The sequence below is a fragment of the Microtus pennsylvanicus genome, chromosome 15 (assembly GCF_037038515.1).
Source record: "Microtus pennsylvanicus isolate mMicPen1 chromosome 15, mMicPen1.hap1, whole genome shotgun sequence".
Lineage (NCBI taxonomy): Eukaryota > Metazoa > Chordata > Mammalia > Rodentia > Cricetidae > Microtus > Microtus pennsylvanicus.
In genome coordinates, this window is record NC_134593.1 from 56,741,197 (window position 1) to 56,754,967 (window position 13,771).

Consider the following 13,771-nt stretch of genomic DNA (forward strand, 5'->3'; position numbering starts at 1 on the left):
AACCAGGGGAGGAGAGGGTTCTTTCAGTTTACAGTTCCTTATCACAGCCTATCAAGGAAGGAAGTCAGGACAAGAATTCAAGCAGGGTAGTAACTGATGCAGAATCCACGGAGGAAATCTGTTAACTGGCTTGTTCTCCATATCTTGCTAGCCAGCTTTCTTTTTTTTCTTTTTTCTTTTGTTTCTTTTTATTTATTTATTTTTTTTAATTGAGAAAAAAAATTTCTGCCTCCTCCCAGCCTCCCACTCCTCTCCCCCTCCCCCCACTCCTCTCCCCCTCCCCCCACTCCTCTCCCCTTCCCCCCACTCCTTTCCCCCTCCCCCCACTCCTCTCCCCCTCCCTCTCCAGTCTGAAGAGCAGTCAGGGTTCCCTGCCCTGTGGAAAGTCCAAAGTCCTCCCCCCTCCATCCTGGTCTAGGAAGGAGAACATCCAAACTGGCTAGGCTCCCACCAAGCCAGGACATGAAGTAGGATCAAAACCCAGTGCCATTGTCCTTGGCTTCTCAGCAGCCCTCATTGTCCGCCATATTCAGAGAGTCCGGTTTTATCCCATGCTTTTTCCGTCACAGTCCAGCTGGCCTTGGTGAGCTCCAATAGATCAGCCCCACTGTCTCCGTGGGTGGGTGCACCCCTTGTGGTCCTGACTTCTTTGCTCATGTTCTCCCTCCTTCTGTTCCTCATTGGGACTTTGGGAGCTCAGTCCAGTGTGGGTCTCTGTCTCTATCTCCATCCATCGCCAGATGAAGGTTCTATGGTGATATGCAAAATATTAATACCCAGGATCACCAGCTTGAAAGTTGAAATCAACCACAGTGAGCTAGGTCCTCCCATATAAATCATAGTCAAGAAAATGCAGTTTCCTGGGAACCCACAGACCACTCCAGCCAGGAGAGCAGGCAGCCTCACTACAGATCTTCCTCTACCCCTCTGCCCTTCCAAATCCAGTTCCAGAGTCTCACACCCAGCTCTGTGGCAGACCAGATGCATTGGTCTCCCCCTCCCCCATCTGCATCCATCTGCAGAGCATTATGCAGATTTTCTCCTCCAGAATCCTTCCCCACTCATCCTGCTTTCTCAGCTCCCAACTCCAGCAGCAGTCCCTGGAAACCCATCAGCCAAGCATGCCAGAAAAGTGAGCAGGCCAGCAAAACAGGTAGACCAGCTCCTGCTCTTCACTCTCCCTGCTCCTCCAAAGCCTGTCCCTGGGCCCCATCCCCAGCTCTGCAGGCTACCTCCTGTGACCTCTCCTCACTCTCTGACCCCATTCCCAGGGACTAAGCAGATGTCGGTGGAACACCTTGCTTTCATCCCTCCTTTGGATGCTTCAGCCCCTTCCTCCAAGCCCATCCCCATTACTATGTATCAGCTTCCAATACACAGAAGGACATTTTAACTAGAACCTATGGTGGCCATACCTATCAGGATCCCTACCAGGCAAGACACACGCATCACATTCTCCTAAGAGCCAGAGAGAAAACAGAAGCCAAAGAATAAAACACCAACCCAACAAAGACAAGACCAGGTATCAGAACCTAGAATTACAATCTTCTCAAACCTAATGCCTAGATGATATGTTCTAGCTTCTTTGGTAATGGAAGACACAAAAGAGAAACATAAACATCAAGCCAGCCACAAAACCTTTAATCTTCAATAGTATCCTTCCTGCAGATATGCTAGGGCAATTGTTTTTCTGTAGGCTTAGTGACACACCTGAATCTACCGATATTTTAAGTACTGTTTACACCTGGGGGGCGGTATCCACAGTCAGCACCCTGAGAAGTCTGGTGGGATTTCTGGTCCTAATGACACCTTCTTAGCCTCAGCCTCCAAATGTAGGTTTTAACTAAGTTTTTATTGTCTATTTATCAATAAAGATTTGGGGAGAATCAGTATGAGAAGTATCTCTCCACTTGTCCCAAACCAAAAAGACCATGAATCTCTAATCTCTCTCTACTCCTTCCTACGAATCTCTCTAGTCATATTTCTGGCTCCTCTGTCCTCTCTATGGCCAATTCCTGTCAACTAGTCACTGCCTTCACCCCATGATTCAAGGTTAATTTTAGTTTCACAATGTGATCAAATATCCTGCAACATTTCCCCCTTTTTGCCTAAATAAAAAGGAAAGGTTTTAGCTCTAAGACAGTATAACTACAAACAGTAAGAACAATTTTCAGGTATTGTCTAAATAAAAAAGAAAGGCTCTATCTCTAAAACAGCAAAACTATATTAGTAAGAACACTTATCAGGTAAGAATTACATTCACAATGTCCAAACCACTTATATTTGGCAAATTTGGATAAAATGCTCTTTTATATATATCCTATCTTGCTGACTCCAAAGTTTTATACCTAAACCACTTTCTATCATAACTGTATTAGCATCTTAAAACTATCCTTTTAGACTTAAACCATTTGCTTAGATAAACAACTTAAGTTGTGATTATGTCTCTCAACCTTTATAAACTTTACGTTTCTTTTGTGAGATTTTAATTTGATAATGATAAAGCTATAACTATCTAATCTTTAATTCCTGTCAGAGACCTGAGAAGGATATAATAGTACCTAAGTAAATAGGAATGGCAGAGTAAACAACTTTCAAAACTCTAGAAACAACAGAGACAGCTGGATGACTGGACATAATCCAAGTTTTCTATGCAACATTAAGTAATCCATCTTCAGCCTACAGGCAAAGAATATTTGACAGACTTTTCTGTGAAGTAGGAATTTTGAAGGATTTTCCTGCCTTGACTTGGCAAAGTTTGGCAACCAACATTTTTGTATCCTGCTTGTCCAATTTGGACAGCATACTGTCAGTAGTTGAGGCAAGGGTGTTTTTTGCCCAGTGACTAACTTTGCAACTCCATTTTGGTTCCATTGAGGTTCTTTGATGCCCATCATCTTCTCTGAAGTAGATTGGTACTGTCATGGGTAGAAATATCTCACTGTCATGAAAAGCCTTATGTTATTAAAACATCTTAAAGGCAATATTATATAATTATAGATCTATATATAGATCTATATATAGAACTATATAGATCTCTGAAGTGTTGAAGATCACTTATCTAAAATTTATCTCTGACTTTGAAAATATACCTAACATGACTACAAGTTTGATTGTTATCTCAATTATGTTAAACACTTTGTAATAGTAGATTTCAAGAACATAACTGTACATTTTTAAATGACCTGAATAGTCACAATACCTTAAAAAAGAGCAGACACACACACACACACATATATATAATGTTATAACAAAAATAACCTTAAATTTGCATCAATATACAGAAATCTTTTATCCTATCATTCTAATATCCTTTCTTTTTTTCTTTTCAGAAAGAGATCCATGAATCTAACCTCCTTTGCTTAATTTTCTCCTTGAACATGACCAAAACAACTTGCAACTAACCCCTCTAAACAATAACAAGCATCCATAACGTCCTGAATGAACAACCCCCCACCCCCCACCTCTTGGAATGTGGGCATCATGTTCTTAAAATTACTTCCTATTGTTGGGAGGTGACAACTTCTTTAGGGTACTCTGAGAAAATTGTGATATTGATCAAGTCCTGGGAGAGTTGTATCATTTGTTGTTCAGTCTTTGTGTGATGGGAAAGCTTATCTGAAGTCCTGAGTGTGATGGGAAATTACAGAGCTTATCTTAAGTTCAGAGTGTCTGTATCATTTTTTGTCCAGTCTTTGTGTGATGGAAAAGTACAGAGCTTATCTGAAGTGCTTTGTGTGATGGGAAAGTAGAGAGTTTATCTGAAGTTCAGAGTGTCTATAAGGCTGGTCCATCTTAGCTAACTGCTTTGAAGTTGTTCTGAGCAGTCTGTTGTCTACAGCTGTTCTTTGGGTGGTGCTTGTCAGCTTAGTGGAGTTACCATAATCCAGCTGAATTTGTAATTGTACACCATCTTCTGGGAGACCTCAAAAGTCAATGGAAGGAATGGTTGCTGTTCACTGCAGGAAACACATTTTAAATGTCATGAAGCAGATATCTGAGAGGTTAAAGGACCACTGATGTGGGAGTGTCATATATCAATCTGTTGATTTCATTGGTTAAGCAATAAAGAAACTGCTTGGCTGGCCCTCATAGGTTAAAACATAGGTAGGTGGAGTAAACAGAACAGAAGGCTGGGAGAAAGAAGCTGAGTCAGGAGTCGCCATGATTCTCCCACTCCAGACAGGTGCAGGTTAAGATCATTCCTGGTAAGCCAGCTCGTGGGCTACACAGGTTATAAGAAATGGGCTAGTCCAGGTGCGAGAGCTATCCGAGAAAAGGCTAGATATAATGGGCCAAGTGGTGTTTAAAAGAATACAGTTTCCGTGTAATTATTTCGGGTAAAGCTAGCTGTGGGGGCGGCCGGGTGCCGGGGACGCAGCCCCACCGCTCCTATTTCAACAGACCACAATCTGTTAAATACATCCAGACTATACAAACTTACTTCCTAGTTACCTTCCTTAGACTCAAACCCCAAAATAAGTGCAGGAAGCTAGATGAATCTTATTTCTAGAATTAATTAGTACTCTATATGACCACTAATATCACATCAGAAATTATATATGTATTATTATGTATCTTATATATAATAGATTTTGAGATAATATTTATACCTTAAGAGAAGTTTTAAAGAGTCAAAATAAAATCAAAGGATTATGAGATTAATGGCAATAGAATAATTCCTTAATTTTGGTTATTTCTTCTGTCCCATACCAGGTGGCTTTTCTGATATGAGACAGAGATTTTAGATGTTATTTAACAAGCATGTGTAGGTTTAGAGAAGGAGAAAGCCAGGCACCAACTCCAAAGCCAGCTTTAATTTTTAATTGAATTGGGATCACAAAAAGACCATATGTCTTTTATGTTTGTACAGAGCAGCAAAAACAATAATTTGGGAAAATTTATAAAATTCTACTTAGTTGTGGGGAATATTATACCATTAGGGCAATCTAGTTTTTCCCCTGGGACATTTTCTCTTGATTATTCATTCTTCTTCTTTAGATGTCACATTTGTCCAGTGGTTTTTAGATTCCTTAGTTGGTTATTTTTATTCTTCTGAAAAGACATGAACAAAATCCTGCCCCAGCACCAATTTTGGGGAGTCCATTTTTGGGGGCAGGTTCTTTATTTGCTAATGCAAAAAAAGTTTTTGGCAACAGAAAAAGCATTATCTTTGAATAATACTTTTTTTTTATACCTGATCAAATTAAAGGCATTTGTTAGTCTTATAATTTATTTGAATGATCAAGCCATTTGATGAACTATTCATCTCTCTTAATCAAGAGATTTCTCCAGGTTGAATCTAATATTTATTAATATTGATGGTGTACATAGGTTTCTTCTCCTGTGGAAACAAAAGCAAAACTTCTTCCTCAATGTAACACATATTCTGGTTTCCATTTTGAGGTCAACACGTCTTTAAAATATACAGAATGATTTAATTCATCAGTCTTTTTCTACTTTTCAATGTCTCTCCACTGCTGTTGTTCTTTCTCATTACCTTTTAAAAAATTTTAAGTTAAAGCACTGTGTAATCTATTTCTGTGGTTCTTTATTGCTCATTTATATTTATTAAGGATATAATTTAAAGTGAAATTAGATCTTTCTTTAACTGCTTGTGCTGTAGAATTGTGTGGAATATCTGTTATATGCTTTATATTCTAATATGAAAAAAACAGTTTTATTTTACTAGAGACACAGGCTGGGACATTGTCAGTCTTAATTTATACAGGCATCCCCATAATGGCCATGACTTCTAATAAATGTGTAATTACAGAATCAGCCTTTTCAAAACTTAAAGCAATTGTCCATTGAAATCCTGAATAAGTACCTATGGTATGGTGCACATACTTTAATTTTCCAAACTCTGCAAAATGAAACACATTTATTTGCCAAATTTCATTTCTTTGAATACCTTTTGGGTTACTTCTTGCAGGTAATGGAGTTTGGTTATACAAGAAACAAGTAGGAAATTTCCTTATAATGTGATGAAAGAAAATCTTTCTTCAAACCTTTGGTATTAACATGATACTTCTTAGAAATTCTTAGAAAATTCGGAGGCTTTTAGCATATTTTCTATTATAATGCCATGAGAATAACATTTAATTCTGATTTTTGAATTGAGTCATAAGGGCTTTGAGCCACTTTACTTATTTTTCTTGACCTACAATCTGCCTTTCCTGATGTATTTGCGTCAGTATAGAATGTACAGGTTCCAGAAATTGGTTCCTCTTAGTATGTGAGGGAGGATTCAATTAGTTCTTTTTATAAACTGGAGTCTCTTGCTTTGGGGATATTTGTTGCTATGCTCTCCAAAGAAATTACTGCAACCTCTTTGTTAGAGTTCATTTCTTCCCACAGAGAGGCAATTTCAACATTGGCAAAAGGTACTACAATTTCATTTGGGGCTATTCCTGCTAATTGGCAAAGACTCATTTTTCTTTTCAGAATTGTTTATACTAGGTCTTTAATTTTTTTTCCTTCTTTTTTTTCCCCCACCCCTGGTCTTTAATTTTTTAAATTCTGTTTGTGTGTTAAATATATCCATTCTAAGATCTTATCTTCTCTCTGCATAAAAAGTCCTGCAGGAAAATACACAGAAGGTAAAATATTTAGACTATAGTCAAGCTCTGGGTCCAAGTGATCCACATATATATCCTGCAACTTCTTTTCTACCAGAGCCAATTCTTTCTCAGCCTCAGCTAATAATTTCTTTGGACTCTTTAAGTCCTTGTCACCTTCTAAGGTTTAAAATGAATTACTTAGTTCTAGAGCAGTTAATCTAATTGTGGGTGATATCAAGTTAATCTCCCAGCAATTCTTGAAAATCATTAAGAGCTTGTAATTTATCTTGCCTGATTTGTACTTTCTGTGGTTGAATTTTTTTTGTAAACTTATCTTACATCCTTGGTAATTAATTGAATTGACTTTGGTATTTTTGGGGGGAGAAATTTGTATTCCCCAAAAAGGCAAGATTCTCTTTAGTTCATCAAACTATTTTTGTAAGGTATTTGTGTCTGAATCTGCTAGTAAGATATCATTCATATAATGACAAATTATAGACTGAGAAAACTTTAAAAATTATTTCTAATGACTGTCATACAAAATAGCAACACAAAATACTGTCATTCAAAATAATCATTTGGGGCTGTTCAACATTCCTTATGATAAGACCCTCCACTGATACTTTTTAACAGGTTGAAATTATTATAAGTGGGAACTGTTAAGGCAAATTTTTCTCTATACTGTTTTTGTAAAGGTATAGTTTTTAAAAAGTAGTCTTTAAATCAGTCACTAAAATAGACCATTCTTTGGTAATAAAGAAGGCACATTAATTCTAGTTCAATAAAGAACGCATTGGCTGGATCACCTTATTAATAGCTCTTAGATTTTTTTGCCATTGTCAATTTTCCAGATTTCTTTTTAATGATAAATATAGGAGAATTCCAAGGACTGGTCAATTCTTTAATACTTTGAACATTTAGCTGGTTCTATACCAGCTGCTCTAGTGTTTGTAATATTCCTGATGTCAAAGGCCATGTTTCACTGCAAAGATTTGTCAGTTAACCATTTTAAAGTTTTTAATTTCTCCACTCTTAAAGACAGGCACCAGGTCCAACAATAAATGGCCAACAAAAGACAAACTCAATAGCATCTTTGGAGGCTCTTTTTCTCATAAAGTTTTCTAAGGGCATCTTTTTTAACCTTACAGGTCCTTTTTTATATATTATGCTTTCCAGTTTTATGTTTCTGTGGGATGTCTGTGTGTATGAATATGTGTCTCTGTGTCTATATGTGTTTCTCATGTTTTTCCTTTGGATTTTTTCCTTCTCTTTGTTTTGTCCTATTTCACTTTGTGTGTTTCCACTTTGTTATTTTACTATTATTCATTAGATAGCTGTTTGAGTCTCCAAGGAGAAACAGAAAGAATGTGAATCTGATTGGAGGGGAGGAACTGGGAGGAGTAGGGAGAGGGGAAATTATAATCAGATTAATTGTAGGAAAAAAATTCATTTTCAATAAAAAAGAATATTTATGATGGTAAACTTAATGTTAGTGTTTCCACAATTAAAAAAAAACCCTAACTAGCCAGCACAATCTTTACAAAGGTCAGAATGATTACTGTTACTGTAGATTGTGGCTCAAAGGGTTTTCTGGTGGGATAACATTTACTTTGTCCAGCCTGTTACCTGAAGTTTTACTAGACTGCTCTGGCACACCGCTGCACTGGCGTTTCTGTAAGCCACACCTCTCTGTTCAGAATTTGCTGGCATCTTGTAAATGTCTATGCTTCGTTTTTGAGAAAGTGACTATATTGCCGTTCAGTTTATATAGCAAATTTTATCTAATTTCAATGTGAGCTTAACAATTTTTAGCAAATAGACAAATTTTCAATCATTGCTGCATTCTGTTCTTGGAAAAGCATCATCACCAGGAAGCCACTTGTCATCAGCACCCTTTCCAGACTCCATCTTAGATGATCAGTGATCTCTTTTTCCTGTTCATGCTTGTTTAAGGCACTCTGTAATGTGACTACATAAGCAATCTTTGTATCTGAATTCTGTGTCTGATTTACTTAGCATATTTTTTGAGACCCATTCATGACCTGACACTTATCATTGTTCTTGTCTGTTGATGACAGAATTCCACAACATGGGTATCTCACTGTTTGCTTCTCTACCAGTTTGTGGATATTTAGATTGTTTCCAGATTCAGGATATTGTGAGCAAAGCTGATATCAACTAAAAACAAAATAACACAGCTCTCTGCTCAAAGGAAAGATAGGACAGTCTGTTCCGGTGCCAAGTATGAGTGACTATGACCTAAAAAGAAAGATTAGGGTTACCCCAAATACCATGTTCCAACGTGACAGCCGTTTCATTACGTTTTTATAGCAATAGGATAGGGAATGTCATAATTAAATAATACATTGGTAGGAACATCAAGTAGGCATATTCTAAGGTCTGTTTGTATGCAGTCATAGGATGTTAAGACAAACACAGATGTGACTAGTAAGTGGCCTTTACTAGGATTGGTGCTTTAATTAGCACTGGGCGTCAGAGCCAAACAGATCTTTGTGAGTTTGAGGTCAGTTTCCATGTTGATTTCCAGGCTTCCAGGCTAGCCAGGGCTCTGTCTCATCAATATACAGGCTGTGTGTGTGTCTAATAATGACTGATGATAGTCCAAGGTACAGAGTTCCTAATGGAATGGTGGCTTATTCCCCCCTGGGAACTTGAGTTTTCATTGCCATGAAGATTTGGGTACAGACTTTTTATGACAGTAAGCATTCGTTTCTCATGGGTTAATAAAGAACAGAAATACTTACTAATATTTTATATATGCATGCAACCTTTTATGAAACTACTTGTGTGTATGTTTTCAGGGCTGATCATTGGATATTGATTACATGTTGGATGTATCATTGGGTATTGGGTATTAACAGTTGGTGTACTTTTTCCTGGGGAAGGCCACTCCTCCCATTCTCAGCATTCCTTAGCTGCCTGTAGTTCGACATTTAGTATTGAGTCTTCATGAGTTCTCAACTTTCTATGATGGCATGTCTGTCGGTGCCATCCTTGTTCAGATCATGTTTAGGCAGCCATGTTGATAGTAGTGTTTGACATTTCTAGGACAACTGACTGTGGTTCCAGTGTTTTTGTAATGTCATACCTTTCAAAGAGACCGGGTCAGTTAATGTGTGTGGTGTGTGTGTGTGTGTGTGTGTGTGTGTGTGTGAGATAAAAACAGAAGAGGGAAGCATTAAATGAGAGGAGGAGAAAGATATCATCACCACAGGACCCATTTATTTGTATATTAATCAAAGTATGGTAATTTGGCAACTATAATCCCAGCCCTGAGGCTGAATAGGAGGATTGCTGCAAGTTCAAGGCCAACCTTGTGCACACAAGGCTACATAGTGGGATCTTGTATAGAAATAATATTGTACAAATAAAACAATAATACAAACACAAATGAATGAATGAATGAATAAATAAATAAATAGACCAAGAATTACAAATAAAGTAAGTCCAGATTAGTGAGAGGTCACTTAGATCCCCGCCCCCCCTTTTGAGACAAGGCTTCTCTGTGTAACAGCCCTGGCTGTCCTGGAATACATGTTTTAGTCAGGCTGGCCTCAAACTCACAGAGATCCGCCTGCTTCTACTTCCTGAGTTCTGGGATTAAAGGCGTATGCCTGACTCATAGGAAAGCATATTTTTATGCAACTCTAAATCTAAACTTTCCCAAGTTACTTAGAAAAGAAAGATTTTGGCTCCAGTGAATGTAAAGAAGAAATCTCTTGCAAGCTATATGTTAGGGGCTTTACTGGACTTCCAGGATATGGATTAACTTCAGAAAACTGCTGCACCCTGTCTGAAAACAATTTTCTTGTCTAGTGGAGTCGAAAACATGCCTTTTGAAGCTGGAGGTGTGGTGTCTGTTTCCATGTGAGTGTCCACCTGTGTGTGTAGATGTGATTTTTTTATGTGTGCATGTGTTAGAGTGGAGTAAAGGGGAATAAATAGTTAGAAAATTTTATTTTATTGCTCACCTTTCAATTGTCACAACTTGAATGACACGATTCTATACAGACCTGTAAGCAGGTCATCTTTAAGCATGAGGTCAGCTTACTCATGTTTGAATGCTGTGGGAGAGTGCTCTTGTACCCTGTAAAGATTTGTTACTTGTATTAGTTTAATAAAACTCTGATTGGTCAGCAACAAGGCAAGAAGTGTAAGTGGGACAATCAGACTAAGAGAATTCTGGGAATCTGGAACGGAGTCACCAGCCAGATGCAGTGAAAGCAAGACGAGAATGCCTCACTTAGAAAAGGTACCAAGCCACATTGCTAAACATAGATAAGAATTATGGGTTACCTTAAGATGTAAGAGCTAGTTAATAAGAAGCCTTTGCCAATAGGCCAAACAGTTTATAATTAATATGAGTTTCTATGTGTTTTTTTTAACTGCAGGGCTGAGTAGGACAGAACACTTTTGCTTATATTTGCACGTAAGATAGAAGGGCTGAGTCCGTTCCCCATCACCACTCCATTCTTATGCTGCTTAGATTTTAGCAGCCTGGGAAGTGGAAGGATACACCCAGAATTCTGGGTTGGCGTTGCCCATTGATAACGTTTCCCATCTCGGCCCTAGCTTTCCCAATCCTTCCCTCTTCACATCTCTGAAAGTGCTGTAGCAGCACTGAATGTTGCTCCCTAATTTTTCAGTTAGTTGTAACCATATACGTTCTGTTTCCTTTGCTTTTAAAATTGTAGTTTATATAGAGGAGGGCATAAGTCTTTTTATTTAAGGGAACTAAGTAGAAGTTTATTATATAAATGTGTCGCATGATATATGCAAAATAATAATGTAAATTTGTAAGTAACCTCTATAAATACATATCAAAGGACAGACGATCCTGATGTATTTTTTTTCCAAGTCTCAGTTGTCACCAGTCTTCCAAGAATGGCAGTTGTTATTATTTCTATTATAACTTCCTTAAACTTTTACTGATGCTGTATGTGTCTCTGTGCATATAGCTTCACGGTGCCAGACTTCGAACTTGGTATCGGCAGAATTATACTGTTACACAGTAGTTTACAGCAGGGTTGATCACCCATCCCCAAGAGACATTTGTTGATGCTGGGAACTGCATTGGGTCTCACAACTGGAGAGGATGCCATTGATGTTTAGTGGATAGAGGTCAAGTAGGTTCCCAAACATCTTACCTGTATAGGGCAGCACTCATGACAATCTGCTGGATCAAAATTTTAATCATGATAAGCTTGATCAACTTGGGGAAGAATATTCTATTTCCCATTTTTATGGGCATACCATACGGTCTAGTAATTTAAAATATGCCATTGGAGTTTGAGTTGTTTCCCTTCGGGGATGGAAATAAACAGGGCTCCCTGTGAACATTCCGGAGTTTGTTTTATGATCCCACGAGAAATTCTCTGTAAGTGGAAATTTCTGGTTCTACGATAAATATTTCTTTCCTATATTAACTCCTAAGTGCTTCTCAAAATGAACGTATGATTTTTCTTAGTGAAGCACATTAAGAATGCATTTCCTATCCCATTACTGTCAAGATAATTTTAAATTTATTTATATAACAGATTCTATTAGAACAGTGCCATTTTTACAAGGTAATTTTTTTTTATCCAAGCCACAAAACTACGGATATCTATTTTTTATAGACAAGGAAGAAGTTATAAGGAGAATAACAGTTGTCTTTTTTAAACCAGTTTTTAAAGATTTATTGTTATTTTTCATTTTAATTTTTTATAAGTGTAGGTGTCTTGCTGTATCATGTCTGTGCACCACAGGTATGCCTGTTGCCTGTGGAGGTCAAATGATGACATCAGATGGGTCCTTTGAAACTGGAGGTTTAAGATGGTTATGAGGCACAGTATGGGTGCTTGAAACTGAACCAAGGTCCTCTGCAAAAACAACCGTTGCTCTTCTCTGCTTAGCCGTCTCTCCAGCTCTTCCCCACCATCTGATATCAGTGTTTTCTTGAGACCACTGTCCTTTATTGCCAGGCACTGTCATCTAGCTATAAACTCCTGTGACCCGTCATTAATACCCCGGACAATCTTTCCATTTTTAATACTTCTCTCTCTTGCAGTTACCCTTTGCCCACTCTTCTGCTTTTACTGGATGAACTGTTTCTTAGACAAGTGAAGCATTTGCAACTTCACCATGCTGACATCAGTCACGGAGTTTCCTGTGTTGGACTCACCTGTTTCCTGGTCTTTCTGGTTTCCTTCCTGACCCCAGCTTAGTGACACGGTTTGATGGATTCCTTTGCATTCTGCTTGTTGTCGGTTTTGGTGGTCGGAGGCCTTTACTTTTGTCTTTTATCCCTTTGAGCATATTTTTCAGTCTTCAAGAGCAGTATCTGGATCCCCAAGTGTTCTTTTGATCATTACTTTGTTTTGCTTTGTTAGTCTTATTACTGTGGGGAAATTAAGTCTGATTGTGCTGACTTTTTTCTTTGCTCCCTCAGTCTCCTCACACTGTATTTTCCTATTAGTTGATAGTTCTGTCTTTCACTACAAAGTTTCCCCAAATGCCTATGGGCTTCTGACACTCATTCATACTTTAAAAGGTGGCACCAAGAGTCAGCTTAAAAATTCTATGGATGCACACAGAATGGAGAAGGCGCAGAACCCCTTTCTATGAGAGCCCTCCTGACTCTCTGTATTTGGACCTGAAGGGTTCTCCTCTGCAGATTTGCTATTTTATTCAAGTAGAGACCTCATCCTCCTGCCCATGATACTCATGGCTCCTACTTACCTCTAGAAAGATTAGGGACTGAAAATCTTACTATTAATGGAGTAAAGATTTCCTCAACCCTCAACTCCAGGAAAAGAATGAATCCTGCCTTCATGCTGTGACCATGCCTACAATTCTCCCTATAATTCGGCACAGTCTTTAGAAAAATAAGCCACCTGTCCTTTAGAAGAGTGTGTAGCACTCACCAGCTACACACGGCAGTTTGAGATGCTAGGATCTGGTCCTTTGGACTGGCAATGATCTGTTTTGCATTTCGCTCATTTTATTTAATATTTTTAGTTTTATTTGCACAGAGACTGTATTACATAGCAGGAGATCAAAGGTGGAATTTTCCACTTTCAAAAAGTTTGGGATTTTGGAGTATTTCAGACTTCAGATTTTCTGCTGAGGGCACCCAGCCTGTAATAACGTCTATTCTACCATGCTCCTAGTCAACACGAAAAGGCTGCTTGAGAAATGCAATGAGC